The sequence below is a fragment of the Dipodomys ordii genome, unplaced genomic scaffold (genome assembly GCF_000151885.1).
Source record: "Dipodomys ordii isolate 6190 unplaced genomic scaffold, Dord_2.0 Scaffold59, whole genome shotgun sequence".
NCBI lineage: Eukaryota > Metazoa > Chordata > Mammalia > Rodentia > Heteromyidae > Dipodomys > Dipodomys ordii.
Genome location: NW_012267275.1, coordinates 2,045,803 through 2,060,851, shown reverse-complemented (window position 1 = coordinate 2,060,851; position 15,049 = coordinate 2,045,803). Strand labels below are relative to the sequence as shown.

General features: G+C 35.3%; 1 protein-coding gene across 1 annotated transcript in view; it reads left to right on the top strand.

Moving 5' to 3' along the window:
- Nucleotides 1-5,440: 5,440 nt before the first annotated feature.
- LOC105989795 (uncharacterized protein KIAA0825-like) overlaps nucleotides 5,441-15,049 on the top strand; it is a 185,734-nt gene continuing 176,125 nt past the window's right edge. The window contains exon 1 of the mRNA XM_013022014.1: nucleotides 5,441-5,494. The gene's annotated coding sequence lies outside the window, so the exon portion shown is untranslated. The remainder of the gene's footprint in view (nucleotides 5,495-15,049) is intronic.

Sequence of the window (15,049 nt, the reverse complement as noted above, 5' to 3'; positions counted from 1 at the left end):
GAGTGTCTGCTTTGACTCCGAGGTCTTTGATCCATTTGGAGTTGATTCTGGTGCAGGGTGATATATAAGGATCTAGCTTTAGTTTTCTACAAGTGATTAACCAATTTTGCCAGCAGCATTTACTGAAGAGACGTCTTTCATTCTATTTTTTTAGCTTCCTTATAGAAGATTAGATGGCTATATCTCTGTAGGTTCATTTCTGGGTTTTCAATTCTATTCCATTGGTCCTGAGGTCTGTTCTTGTGCCAGTACCAAGCTGTTTTTATTACTATGGCTTTGTAGTAGAGTTTGAGATTTGGTATTGATATTCCTCCAGCACTATTCTTTCTATTAAGGATCATTTTTTATATTTGGGGTCTTGTATGTTTATTCTTAAAACTGGAGTTTTTAGATCCCAAGCTACCAATCCAGGAGTCCAGTCTTTTTTTTTATGAATTGGTTTAATTTTAAGATGATACAGAATTCAAGAGTAGAACAAAGAGCAGAATATGGGAGGAATCTAGGCTGGATTTACTTTAAATTTACAGCTGAGGTAGGTATGGCTGACATATGAGGATTTTTGTTTTAAAGGTGGTTCTTAATGTTTAGAGTCCGAGACAAAACTCCATTCTATCTAAAGGTGTAGAGATATTATAGCAGGAAATTCAGATGTTGAATGGGAATGGAATCAAGGATCACCATCATCTCAGGGACAAGGAATAGTATACTTTTTGCAGATTTCTTACACCTATGACCAGGGGCCTTCATTTCCAGTTCCTGGAGTTTCTTCTCTCCTCATTCTGTTTCTGCTTGCAGGCGTTGTCTTCCACATCCATTTTCTTAGCTTGCTTCTTGGATGCTTTAAGGAATTTATCTTGCCACCCTCAGGAATGGCCAGGATGCCAGCTGTGCCTTTGTCCAGACTCTGATCCAAAGGAAACTGGAAGCAGGCCGCCCTGTGCTTGGCTCCCGAGGCTGTGAGGTGTGCTCACTGATTGGCCCCCTCAGTCTTAATACTACAGAAGGAACATACCTTAAGTAACAGCAGTTAACATATATTGGTTCAGACTGGAATATGCTTTATCTTATTTAATCCTCTAACTTTCCTACAAGGGAGATGCCATTATTATACAGGGAGAAAGCAAAGATTTTAAGTGATATCCTCAAAGAGAAAGAATAAAGTCAAGACTCAAATTCAGGTCTGCCTGAATGTAGTCCTTAATTTATGATGATGTTATATTGACAAAAACTCAGTATAGGAATCACATATCCAATTTAAAAATAATTCTCTAAATTTTCTCTGTTGCTTCCTCCATGACAGCATTTTAGCTGTGTTCCTCCTCCAAACTACACCCTAACCTGCTGTCATTTGAAAGCTACTTTTGCTTACAGTTCCTCTTTAGTGGTCAGTTGACATACCTTAAGCAAGATTTCTATGTGTAGTATAGTTCTAGCAATCTGATTTTTATCTACTTGTGTGTATACTGCCTGCATTCTTGATGAGCTAAGACAGTTGAAACTGACTAAGCTTTAAATGCCTCTGGTTTTATATTTAGATTGAAGATTGATTGTTCTTTCCTGAATGGTCTGTAAATTATCTGTATTACTTGAACATCAAAGAAAATGATTGCATATCATTGTGTATGAGACATTGCAAGACTTAATATACATTAGTTCATTTAATCTTCTGAACAACTCTTCATATTCTTCACATATTATATATGAGAAAACTAACACTCAGGTAAATATTTTCCAAGGTCATACATCTAATTAGCCAAATAAAGGGGCTTCCTCTGTTTTCAATGATTTAGTATATTATTGTTACTTCCTCCCCCAACCTCACCTCCCAGTACTGGGTATTGATTGAACTCAGGGTCTCTTGTGGGTTAGGCAAGAGCTGAATCCTCAGTCCTGGTCAATTACCTAGATATGCCACAAAACCCTGTGTCAAAAACAGAGATTGGTGCTGCATCTTAATATTAAAAATAATTGACCAAACATTTTCTCCTGTATTCTATGCTAAACTCATTAAATGTTTTTGCTTTTCTTTTTATTGACTATGATTCATAACTGACCTTCTCATTCACTTGGGCTTATTACCTTAGAAACTGAGTAGGGTAGTTTTTATCCTCTTAGCCTAGCCTAGCCCATCCCATCTCATCCTATCCTGATAGTTGGCCCTTTGATATTAATGCTTACCTAGGTACCCTCCAGTGATTTCTGCCTGCAGTCCAGACTCTCCTGGGCAGATATTTAAATTATGGTGAGAGTTTCTCTGACTATTTATTTGTGATAAGGTACTAGTTAGTTATCCATAGACTTCATTTCTTCACCTTGAAATTCTGCACTTTTTTCTCCTTTATATTCATATGAGTTTGAATGTTTTGAGAGCATGCACCAGGTTTGTATCATAATCGATTTAGAATTGTTTACCTTGTATTTTTTGTTCTTTCAATGAAATGATGAATAATGCTACTAAGATTATTATAATCTTTATAATTTGGTGATCATGTCTAGAAGAGAACAATATTGTTTTAGCAGATGGTTTTGTTTTGTGGTTGGTTTGCTTTTGAGACAAGGTGTCTCTGTGTACCCCAGGCTAGATTGGGTCTTCCCATGTCAGCATACCAACTGTGGCTGGAAATGTGCATGTGTGCTGTCACACCTGGGGTTTTTGCACAGTTCCAAGAGTTATTGAAAACTATAACTTTCTCAATAACTAATTTACTAATCTGTATACTTTCATTTCTCTTCTAATATTTTTGAGGAAAATTAGAAATTATGTTCTCAAGATTTATGATGTAGTATTTTTTCATAGCTTTCGGGAAGCTAGAGTCTTACAGTGGGCATTTTGACTATCACTTGATTTTTTTTTAAACTGAAGGCATGTATCATTTAACTATATGTATATGGATATCCATATCCATATTATATGTGTTTATACAGAAGTCAGCTCCATTTCAGAAAAACTATTGTCATTGTTACATTGCAACTTTTTTCTATGTCTACATTTGGAATGTGCAGTTGATCAAATTAGTTTTAATTATAAAATTCTATTTCCTTTTGATGTAAGTGCTACTTTTCTCAGTTTGAAAAAAGAAAAGTGTGAGTAGTAAATTTCAGTTAAATACTCTATAATTTAACATGAAGGTGCAGTTTGGAGATTTTGATTCTAAAATAAATTTCATGGTTTCTTTTATTTTTTTTTTGGTCAGTCGTGGGGCTTGAACTCTGGGCTTGGTCAATGTCACTGCGCTCTTCCGCTCAAGGCGCGCACTCTACCGCTTGAGCCACAGGCCACTTCCGGTTTTCTACTGGTTTATTGGAGATAAGTTTCACGGACTTTCCTGCCTGTGCTGGTTTTGAATCGCGATCCTAAGATCTCAGCCTCCTGAGTAGCTAGGAGTACAGGCGTGAGCTACCGGACCCGGTTTTTCCATGATTTCTTATATATCTAATACTGGGCTCTTTTTGACATAATTGTTAACTTAAAAAAGAAAGTCTTCAGAGAATATGATATATGTTTTGAGAGGTTTCTAAAAATCCTCAGTGGATGAGATTTTGAACTGAATACTTTCTAAAGCTTCTTCCTTTTTTCTTTTCTTTCTTTTTTTTCCCCCCTCTTGGAAGACTTTGGCCCTTTTAGCCAAGAAGCTTGAGAAGGAGTTAGGGAGAATTCCTTCAGGTTGCCAAGCTCTTACGTTTAAGGAAGCCCTTAAACAAAAAAATAAGACACTTCTTGACTAGGGAGATACATAACAAAATTTGAAAGGAGGCTGGTGGAAACTACCTTACTTCCTAAGCCACTCTGTGCCTCAAGTGGCTGTGGCCATTTAGTGGTGGTACCGGGAAAGAGTTCTGTATGTGTTCAGACAGACATGCACATAGAATGCAAGAGAAAAATCATTGTGAGCAGTTACAACAGCATCCAATCCTTTTCTGTTCACTCAGGCAGAAGTAAACACCTCCTCTTGTTTTCTGATGGCATCTATTTTCTAATACCAGACTAGTAGAAGATAGAGTTTTAAGCAATACCAAATTTAATATCAATTTGGTTGTCATCAATTTCTTTACAACAAGAATATAATTTTAGGTTTTTGTTTTAATTTGTACTGTACCTCAGGTGAGAACACTAACATGTTATTGTTAGCCCGCTTTTCTCTATTGTTGTCTCTGTTTTCCATGGAAACACTGGAACATCCTTGGTTTAAAATTACTTTGGTCTAAGTGGAAAGTACGAAGTCAGTCTGATTGTGAGTTAAATGTGCTTGCCCTGACTGATTTGTTTACCAGTTAGCTTGTGACTGCAGATGAATCACTGAACAGTTTTGAACCTTCCTATTCAATAAAAGGAAAGAGTTTCACTAGTATTCTTTTAAGTTTATACTTTTACCCTCATTGATTACAACCAGAAATAAAGCCTGTCATTTGACATTGAAAACTACCACAATAGTTCTTCTCCCAATTGACAAGCTTATATATCAACTGGATAAGCAAGTGGCATGTATGCAACCATGAAAGATAGAAAAGCTCCTGTAAGAGGTCTATATGAATTTTCCTCCCCTTTGTTAATCTTGCAGACAACAACAACATTAAAAAAAAAACCCTCTCTTTAGTCCTTGAATATGAAGGGCTGAGGAGGCTGTGGGTGATCAAGCAAAAATATGATGTTTAGTTTTTCCTTCTAGAAGCTGTTGCTAGTATTTTTTTTGCTTTCCATTTTTTCTCACAATCAAGTGTGTTTTGTTTTTGGTTTCCAATCTTTACTTTTTATTGGAGGATTTTTAAACAGGTAATTGAAAACTAAAATCATATGAATTAGAAAATTACTCTGTATTGTTGATTGAAAAGAAACCCATATCTTTTTTCTGGCATATATTTAAAGTAGTAGGGATTTAGTAATGGTTTGAATTGGTTTTGTTTGTTTGTATATTTGTTTTTTAAGGGAAGAGACACAACTCATTTCTTCAGGCCAGAGTCAGGAAGCAAGGACAAAACTTTTACATCAAAAGCATTTCAGATCCATACATACTAGGCTTTAGAAAAATCTTGAGATGCTTATCTCCAATAAACAACTCAAAAAAGATACAAATGGTGCTGTAGCTCAAGTGGTAGAGTGCTAGCCTTGAGCACAAAGTGGCTCATGCACAGCACCCAAGCCCTGAGCCCAAGCCCCAGGACAAGCAAAACAAACAACTAGGCTTTGTAAAGAACAGAAAAGGGATCTAGTCATGCAAGGTAAGAATTTTTATAAATTTAACAAGTACACTGAACTTATTGAATGTTTACAAATAATCTTAAAGTACTTTTCAGCCAAGTTACCCAAGTGAGAACTTGAGTTTTGGAAGAATTGATCATTATGTATTTCTTTTATCTGCTGCCTTTTTCAATTTTCTAGAATATTCTGGGATGACCAGGCCATGCTCAAGAAAAGGAAGCTTCTTTTCTTCTAGGGAAGGAATGCATTCTCCCTTCCATCTGAAGTATTGAACTTTGTATAGTAGAAGTTCACAAGGTACTTTACTAGAGTAAGGGTAGAACTTAGGACTGTTTGTTTAATTGATTGCTGCTATCTGGCATCACATTTGCTTAGGTCACTTGCCCAGCTGGTGCTCTTCCATTTGAGCCATACCTCCCAACTGGCCTTTTGCTGGTTATTTTTGGAGATGAAGTCTCATGGATGTTTGTGCCTGGACTGACTAAACCACAATTCTCTGGATTGAGTCTGCTTAGTAGCGAAGATGACAGGGGTGAGCCACCGGCACCTAGCCTGAATTGATTTTTTTTCCCTTGTAAAATGGTTTGAGTATATCTGAGCAAGATAATAAATATATTTCCTATCAAGCATTGTTACCCCTCCTTTTTTTTACCCTACCATCCCTACTGCATTGTTGGTGGGAATGTAAACTTGTCAGCCACTTTGGAAAGCAGTATGGAGGTTCCTCAAAAGACTATACATGGAGTTCCCCTATGACCCAGCAATCCCTCTTTAAGGCAATTTACCCCAAAGATCACAAACATGAAGCCATACTAAAGCTACCAGCACAACTATGTTTATTGCATCATTATTTACCATAGCTAAGATATGGAACCAACCCAGATGCCCCTCAGTAGATGAATGGATCAAGAAAATGTGGTATATATACACAATGGAATTCTATGTCTCCATCAGAAAGAATGACATTGCCCCATTTGTTAGGAAATGGAAAGACTTGGAAAAAACTATATTAAGTGAAGTACACCAAACCCAAAGAAACATAGGTCTCATGGTTTCCCTTATTTGCAATAACTAGTATTTATCTGAGACAAGCAGAAGAGGTCCAAAGCTATGTACATATGACCATATAAGCTGATGCTAAGTGAAATGAACCCCAAGATAGGGACACAAAATATTTTATCTTTCTTGCTGTTCTTTTTAATGTACTTATAACGTGCTATGTGAATTTTTTTTTGTTTCTTTGTATGTACTTTCCCCATGGTATAACCCCTGTTTTCACTGTATTTGATTCCAGTGTCCTGAATTGATTTTTAATATAAAGTCTCCTGTAGTTTGATGAGTGAGTCTCATTTTAGCCAGTTTTTAGAGTCAGATTTAGATTTTCTAGAATTATGACACAATTTATTTCTCTACATAGAAAATTAAACTTAACATTTTATACTGTGATAGCAATAGTCTTCAAAGTTCTATCCCTGTGCATTTTCTATTTTGAATAGATTTGGAAATAAAAAGTCAAGCTTTGCATATTCATACAGGGAAAGGGAAATTATACTGTAATCTTTATTTTTTGCCGGATCCAGGCTTGAACTCATTGTCTTACCTTTTTGCTCACAACTAGTGCTTTACACTTGAGCCACACCTCTACCCTGACTTTTTGTTTGTTAATTGGAGATAAAGTACCTTAGACTTTTCTGCCCTGGCACACCTTGATGATCTTCCAGAACTCTGGCTCCTGAGTAGCTAGGATTATATGCATGAGCCACTAGAGCCTAGTTAATTCTCTCAGTTTTCTAATTTATTATTTAAGAAGTATCTAGATGGAGAATCTCCTTTTATCCCCAGAAATGGGAATAAATTTGCTACACAAACCACAGTTAGTAATACTGTTACTGAAATGCTTGAGCCAATTGTTGCCCGGTTTCAGGTCATTCATTCATAAATAACATCAGTTGCCATTATGTTTGTATGATATTTCCACATTTTTGGATTATATATTCTTTGCTAGCTCATGAACTAGAAATTAGAATGTGCAGCAATTCTGGACATTGTTTCATGGAAGAAAAAAGGCAGTTTGACTGATTTAGAAGAAATCATATTTGCAACAGAATTAAGGTCAGAAAAGATTCTGTCTAGAATGTCTCAATACCTCCTAAGAATGTAAGTCAACAGTCACACTCACAGGTTTTCTTATTAAGAAAATTCTTATGTTCTTGTTTTTGCTGTGAAAGTTTGTTTCATGTCTGAAAATTATATGTAGGATTTTAAAGCCATGAGAACTAAATGGCTATTCACACCCATAATCTGAGTTAAGGAGGATCATGGTTGAAGGTCAGCCCTGGGAAAAATTAAGAGACCTCCATCTAACAAATAAGCCACCTTCATAGCAAACATGAGGCCCTGTGTTCAAACTGAAGACATAAAACAAAAAACCAAAAGCAAATGGGCTGGGCATGATAATACATGCCTTGAACCTCAACCACGTGGAAAATATAGGTGGAGGCTACCCCTGCAAAAATATGAGGTCCTATGTTATGAACATAACTAATCAAAACAAGGGCTGGGGGTCTGGCTCAAGTGGTACAGCACCTGCCTAGCATGTTCAAAATCCAGTAGTTCCAGTAGACCACCCCCGCCAAGGTAAATTAACAGTGGAAAGAAATGACTGGATGTATGTGCAATGCAGGGAGGTGTTATGTGTTTGGGCAGAGGTGTGTGTGTGTGTGTGCGCGTGTGTGTGTGTGTGTGCGCGCGCATGCACTGGGTATGCCTACACATTTATATGTGTGTGCATATTGTCCCTTGCTCAGACTTTGCTTTCTGCTGCATGTTCTCCAATTTCTGGCCTTATTTAGAGGCTTCTCATTTTCTTCAGCTTCTCAATCATTTTCCTTGAATAGAGAGGCGACAATGACTAAAAGTATATTCAGGGAGAGGGAAAATAGATGTAAAGTTAATTTTAGTAACATTGTAGCTAATATGCACTAAATGTATTGACATGAACTTGCTCTTGGTTATCCATCGGTTATCCATCTACTTCCTCCTTTGGAGGAGGAGAAGGATGACTTTCCTTGCTACACTTCACTATGACATTCACATGCTATAGATGAAAGATTAAAATAACATTGCTTTGGTTTCTTCAGAAGGTCTAAGATTTGTATACCATGTTATCCATCTGATAACATTCTTAAAAACTGGAAAAGGCAAAGGAGGAGGCAACAATGCTTGATAAGAAATGTACTCATTGCCTTGCCCATGTAATTATAACCCCTCTGTACGGTATTTTCACAATAAACAAAGAAAAAAAGAAAAGAAAAAAACTAGAAAAGGCTTAAAAAATTAATGTACTGAAAATGTTTTTTTTTCTTTTGGTGCTAGAGCCTCACACATATGAACATATTTGACCATAGCATCACACCTACGAAGTCAAACATTTGATCCAAAACAAATCTGCCTCAAAGTTGTTGTCATTTGATATCTCCATCTACATTTTTTAATCTTATAGGATAGCATAGTCTATTCAAACAAAATAATAAAATTACTCTTGGTTAAGGGGACGTAAATAACAACATTTGTTTTCCTGAGACAGAAGCTTTCACATTCAGAGGTCAACATACCAGCAGAAATGATGTGTGGTGAGGTTTTTCTTTCTGATCCACAGAGGCAGGCCTTGGTGTTCTCGAATGGCAGAAGTCTTTTCTTAAATAAGTTCATTGATTCTATTTATAATGGACTAATACTGGTGATCTAATCCCCTTCCAAAGACCCAGTCTCCAAACACTATTACCTTCTCAGAATTTCATTCTATCAATTGTGGCCAGAGAGAGTAGAGGTACACACATTCAGATCATAACAGGCAAAATCTGTCTTTTATACCTGGTATAATTTCCAAGCACTTTTTGAGTATGGACTGATCTCTACATGAATAGGATTTTATAAGGGAGAAAATAGTAGTGGCATTGAGAAGTAAACCAATCAATTCCCTTCCTGCCAACAGTGGGAATGAGAAACTAATCCTTAGCTTTAAGTAAAATGTTCAAAACTCAGTGCAGTTTTCAGTAAGAAATTCTTTTGCTTCTGTCATTGTTAAAAAATTGAAATTTTACTCCTTTGCTTACAAAATTTTAAAATTTGCTTAACCAGGCTTTCATAAGAACTTTAATGATTGCTATATCTAAATGGTTATCTAAAATACATGTAAGGAAGTAGAAATTTATTTTAAGTGGTGCAAGAGAGTATGCTGCCTCAATCAAATGCAAAACCTACTAGTGTTTTCTTTGACAACTTCTTTTAAACACTGAATAATAATAGAAAATCCTTGTCTATTATATAGAGAAGTATGATTTACCCTCTTACCAGTTGAATCTCTTTTATAACATGTAGACAGGAAGTACCCAGGATAGCAGGCAAGACAAAGTCAGATATAAAAACTTAATAAAGTCTTTGTAATTATATGATGCCATTGAAATATAAAAGATTAAATAACTTGAAGGTTTAATATTTACCTTTCATCACATGCTCATACTGAGCTAATTTTTACAATAAATGCCATTTTGTTGCCAAATCATACTAAAATCAATTATCATCATCATTGCTAATTCTCTTTTGTGATGCAATAAAACAGTAATCCTTTAGCCATTTGAGAAGGGTGTATTTTTTTGGTCATGATCACCAAAGCTATTAAGTATACAGTTGTCATGTTTGGTGCGATTTAGTGGAAACTGAATCCTGAAAAGTATTAGGTTGATGCAGCAGTTATAATCCCATTAAGATTTAATAGCTAAACTCTCATGTATAATTAGAATGGAAAAACGAGGAAAAACCTATTTTGGATTTATGTTAAAAGTATTACTATACTACACAGTTTTGGTTCACGCTTTACATTCTATGAGCTCTAAAGAATCTATGTTCTCTTTATTGAGCTTAAGCATTTGGCCTTAATATCTCATTATTCAGACATATGCAAATTAATACAAGTCTTCTATGTTTAATGGTAGGTAGTAGTCTTGGATTCTGCCTTATTTCTATAACTAAGACCAAAATGCAAAGTGTAAGGCCTTTATATCTTTAAGAAACTTATTTGTGGTGATTTTACTTGCAGAAAATGTTTACTCTGACATTGATGTCTGCATTTAAAAACAGGGTTGCTAAATTTGAATTTTTTCTTTTAATATTGTGTTAGATTTGTCATGTGCCACGGTATCTGAGGCATGAAAAGCATAACAGAAATCAGATAGGTGCTAAAAAACATTAAACACCCTTGATATGGTTTGTATCCTTGTGGTTTTTGTTGCTGCCCCATGAGTTCTTTAAGGTTCTGTCATTTTCAATCAACAGAGGGAACATGTGATCAGTATATCTGATAAACTTGTCAATGCCTCTTTAAAGCAGGATTCCCCACCCTATTCAATTCATTTCAAGTATCATTGTGATAAGACAGAGCTGTGTCACAGGCAGCTGTGTATAGCCAGCTCTGTCTACAACTAATTTGTGCAGGAAAAAATTAAATCAGGAGGTAAATTATTTCATGATTGCTCATTCCCAACAGAGTTGGGCATCATTCTGAAGAAAATATCAAATAATTGATTTCAGGCTGTGTCAGACACATGCAATTCCCTTCTCTAATGGCTGTGTGTGGTAGTACCAGGCCTCAGGGGTCAGCAAGGAACTGGAAATAGCTTAGTGCCAGGCACGGCAATAGAGAGACGGAGCACATAGGAAATGAAGTGGCAATAAGTGCAATCCATAGGGGAAATGTGCTTCACTTGGAGTTTAATATATTGGTTCAGAATCTGGCAGGAAGCCATGCAACAATTGTTTACCTTTTTGTCAGCATCTGCATCTGTTCTGTTTTGTAAACAGCACTTAACTCTCAGTGGGTAAATGCTGGAATCAATAACAACTGTTAAGGGATTTCCATAACCCCCCCAACCCCCTGCTTTTCATATTTTATAACAAATGCACACTACAAACAATGTTTGCCTTAGATTAACAAGGAACAGACATTAACAGGGTCAAAGGGAATTGGTTGGGAACATTTTATGGCTTCTTGGGCCTACAGTAATTATATCTGTGTGATTTGGACGTATTTTGTAACCTATCCAAATTAAACTATTAGAAAAAAGCTCTAACATGCAGTAATGAAGATGATTTTTTATAATTATCTTAAATACTGTGTATAGAAAACTGCTGGCACTGTAATAATTTAGTTTTGTGAAATATTGTGTATTACATCTGCTCTGAAGAAATACTAAGTTGCCTTTTGCAGTTTTAGGAAATTAGTTATTATATCCAGTAGTACTAATTATTTAAAACATGCAGTTAGTTAAAAGAAAATACACACCACAGTGAGATATAAGAAAGGCCAATTTGTGACTTGTCTCTATAAAACTTTTTCATTGGGAAACGCAAAAGAAAGAAAAACTAGCACTACTTTTCAGTTTCCTGTCTTAAGGATTTAGTAGATGAGTAGTACTGTGATAAATGAGGATTGTTTGAATAGTTGTGGAGCCACATAAAGAGAATAGTGCAGAGATCAGAAGACACTGTTAGTGCTGCAGCTAGTTATGATGCATACATTTCCTCTAATTTGGAAGTTCATTCCTTAAAATGGCTACATTTGTCATTTCTTTTATTTTCTTTTTTTTTTTATTGCCAAGGTGTTTTACAGAGGGGTTACAGTTCTGTAAGTAAGGTAATGAGTACATTTCTTGTCAAACTTGTTATCCTTTCTCTCATTTTACATTTGTAATTTCTAAGTCACCTTTTTTTTAACATAAGTTCATATATAATTTAAGCCTCATTCTGATCACAGAATGTTTTTGTTTTTGATTTTCATATGACAAACATTCTATTTATCTTTTTAAAATTACTTTAAAAATGTATGTCTTTCTTAAATTTTTGGTTGGATTACCATAAATCACAAATTAGGCTTTGAAGTTACTTGATTGATTCACTAAGTTCAGATTTGCCATTTCCCCCCTGTCTTTTTATTTATTTTTACATGTCTAAATGTTCAGTGTGAATTTTTCAAAATTGGGGGATGAAGGCAGTGTTAAAGGTCAAACCCAGGGCCTCCAGCGCTCTAACACTGAACTACATGCTTAGCCCTTTTCAGTTGTTTTTAGAACAGTGTTTCACTTATCTAAATTATTTTGGCATAGACTTCAAAAAGTAATTTGTCATTGCTTTATGAAATAGATTTAGTCATAAATGAGAATTTCACAATTTGTTAAAAATAACTTATTTTACATTTATTGAGACTATAAAATACTTAGGAATCATTTCCTAAATATTCATTTATTTCATATTCTCTTCTTGTGTATATTATTTATTTTATGATAGTTACATGCAACTATAAAATCTACACATTGTAAATTCATTGTTATCTAGATATAATGTCTTTCATCATCACAAGAACTGTAATTCATATCATATAAGTTTATACTTCAATTTTTATTGATGTGTGTTAATAAAATATAGCATGTTTTCAGGCTTAGAGACTAGGTAAGCACTGCCATTTGTAAGTACATTCTAACCCCTTTGTACAGCTACTTATAATAAGTACAGTCTATACAAATAATAGCAATATACTTTATTAATAAGTCTGTAATGACATTTCCATGATTCTGTAAAAATAAAATGACATTTATATTTATGTTTATTATATTTATATTTATGTTATATTCTTTTATGTGTAAATAGGAAGAAAAGATATCTCTAGATTAGAAACTTTTATGAAATTCATGGACAAAATATAGAAGCCAACTTTAATCTTCTGTAATTTCTTTGCTAAAAGAAATATGACCACATGCTTCCAAATATCTCTTGAAAATTTAATATAAAAGTGAAGTAGTGTAGCCCTCAATAGTTATACTTTGCCTCTTTGGCATGCATTTGATAAAAATGAACATCTCATTATTTTCAATTCATGTTAAATATTTTAAATTGAATCCTAATCATTTAGCATGTTAGTTTCAGGGTATAGATTATAATTTTTGTAATCCCAAAGTGTTCAAAGTTTTGGGGCTCTTAAGAATAATCAAAGTATATCTCCTGCATTTTGTATTCGAGTTAAATTTATGTATGTGTAAAAGGGTTTGAAAAATTATAGTATTATTTTTTGTTTGTTGGTCACGGGGCTTGAACTCAGGGCCTGGGTGCTATCCCTGAGCTCTTTGCTCAAGTTGGGTGCTCTACTTTGAGCCACAGCACCACTTCCGGTTTGCTGGTAGTTAATTGAAGATAGGAGTCTCATGGACTTTCCTTCCAGAGTTGGCTTTGAACTGTGATCCTCCAATCTCAGCCTCCTAAGTAGCTAGGATTACAGGCCTGAGCCACCAGTGCCTGTCAAAGTATCTCTTAGTTGACTGTGTAAGGTATTTCCTGTATTGTGTGGATATTGTCCATGGGTTATTAGTTAATTTTTAAAACCTGAATTGCTTAAGTTAGCCTGGTGGGAAACATCTGGCCTGTGGGCCATATATAGTCCTTTGGTACAGGATAGGGGAGACACATAATATTTTTCTTCAGCTGCTTGCATCCATCTGCCTGTATTGATAATTTTTGTATGGCCCATAATGATGTTACAAGTATCCAGTGGCCCTTGGTAGAAAAAAGTTTCCTGAGCCCTAAGCTGCAAAGGGAAATATAAGTGCTAATTAGCAAATTATGAAGTGCGCAATGGTACTTAGAGCATAAGGAACATTTTCCCACTAGTAGCATACGGTCATTAGAGTCAATAGAGTCAACAAATTGTTGCTATGTTTTTCACCCCTACCTTCCCCCAGTAAGTAAAATATAGTGATTATGCACCATCACAGCAAAGGTTTCTGTGTTAAAATCATAACCTGAATAAAATTAGAATTTGGGGAAAACCTATTATTAGTTAAAACTTACCCTGTTTGCGACTACATGTAGTATGCTTGTCGTTAATTTGGTCCTTTCTTTTAAGAACTTGAAGCCTCTGTTGAATTTGGTTTTCTTTCCTTAATTTTCTTCCTTTTCCTGGTGTTTAGGATGAACCTTTCAAAAGAAGACAGATATAACCATCTTCATTTTAATTTTAGAATAATTTGAATGCAATTACTTCCATGGAGAATGACTTCATTATCTGTTTTCACAATTTGAATATCTATTTTTTTTCTGGTGATATGGTAGAACTAACATATTTTATGCTCTTAGTTTTTAAGGTATACTATTGAATCAGCCTTGAAAATTCACCCATAAGTCTTAATACTCTCTTCCTCTCTCCCTCCTTCTTTCTTCCTTTCTCTTTATATCTCTCCCTCTCCCTCCTTTCTGGTGCTGGGGATCAAACCCAGGGTCTCATTGTGTACTAGTTATATGCTCTATCATGAAGCTATATCTGCAGCCCCATTTAACATATTTAAAGGCTCAATGGATATACTCCTGTTTGCTCCACATATTTGTAAGCTAATCTAGTAAGACACTCTCTTAGGAACATGCCTGTGATCATTTTCCTTGATACATAGGCTGGCAAAGTAATCTTCTTCTGCATGCATTTGCAGTACCCTGCCATTATTAACTAGAGGTGAAAGTGTTTGGGATGTAGCACAATAGTGTTACTTAGTATGCCTGAGGCTTTGGGTTCAATATTCAACCTGAAAAGGAAAACAGAAAAAAACAAAAGAAACAAACAGGAGGCTGAGTTCTGAGGAATTGCATTCCTCAGAACTCAGCCTCCTGAGTAGCTAAGAATATAACTAAGAATATAAGCATGAGCCACTAACATCTGATTCTAAACCCCTTATTTAAAACTCTGTGTGTGTATGTGTGTGTGTGTGTGTGTGTGTGCGTGTGCGTGTGTGTGTGTGTGTGTGTGTGTGTGTGTGT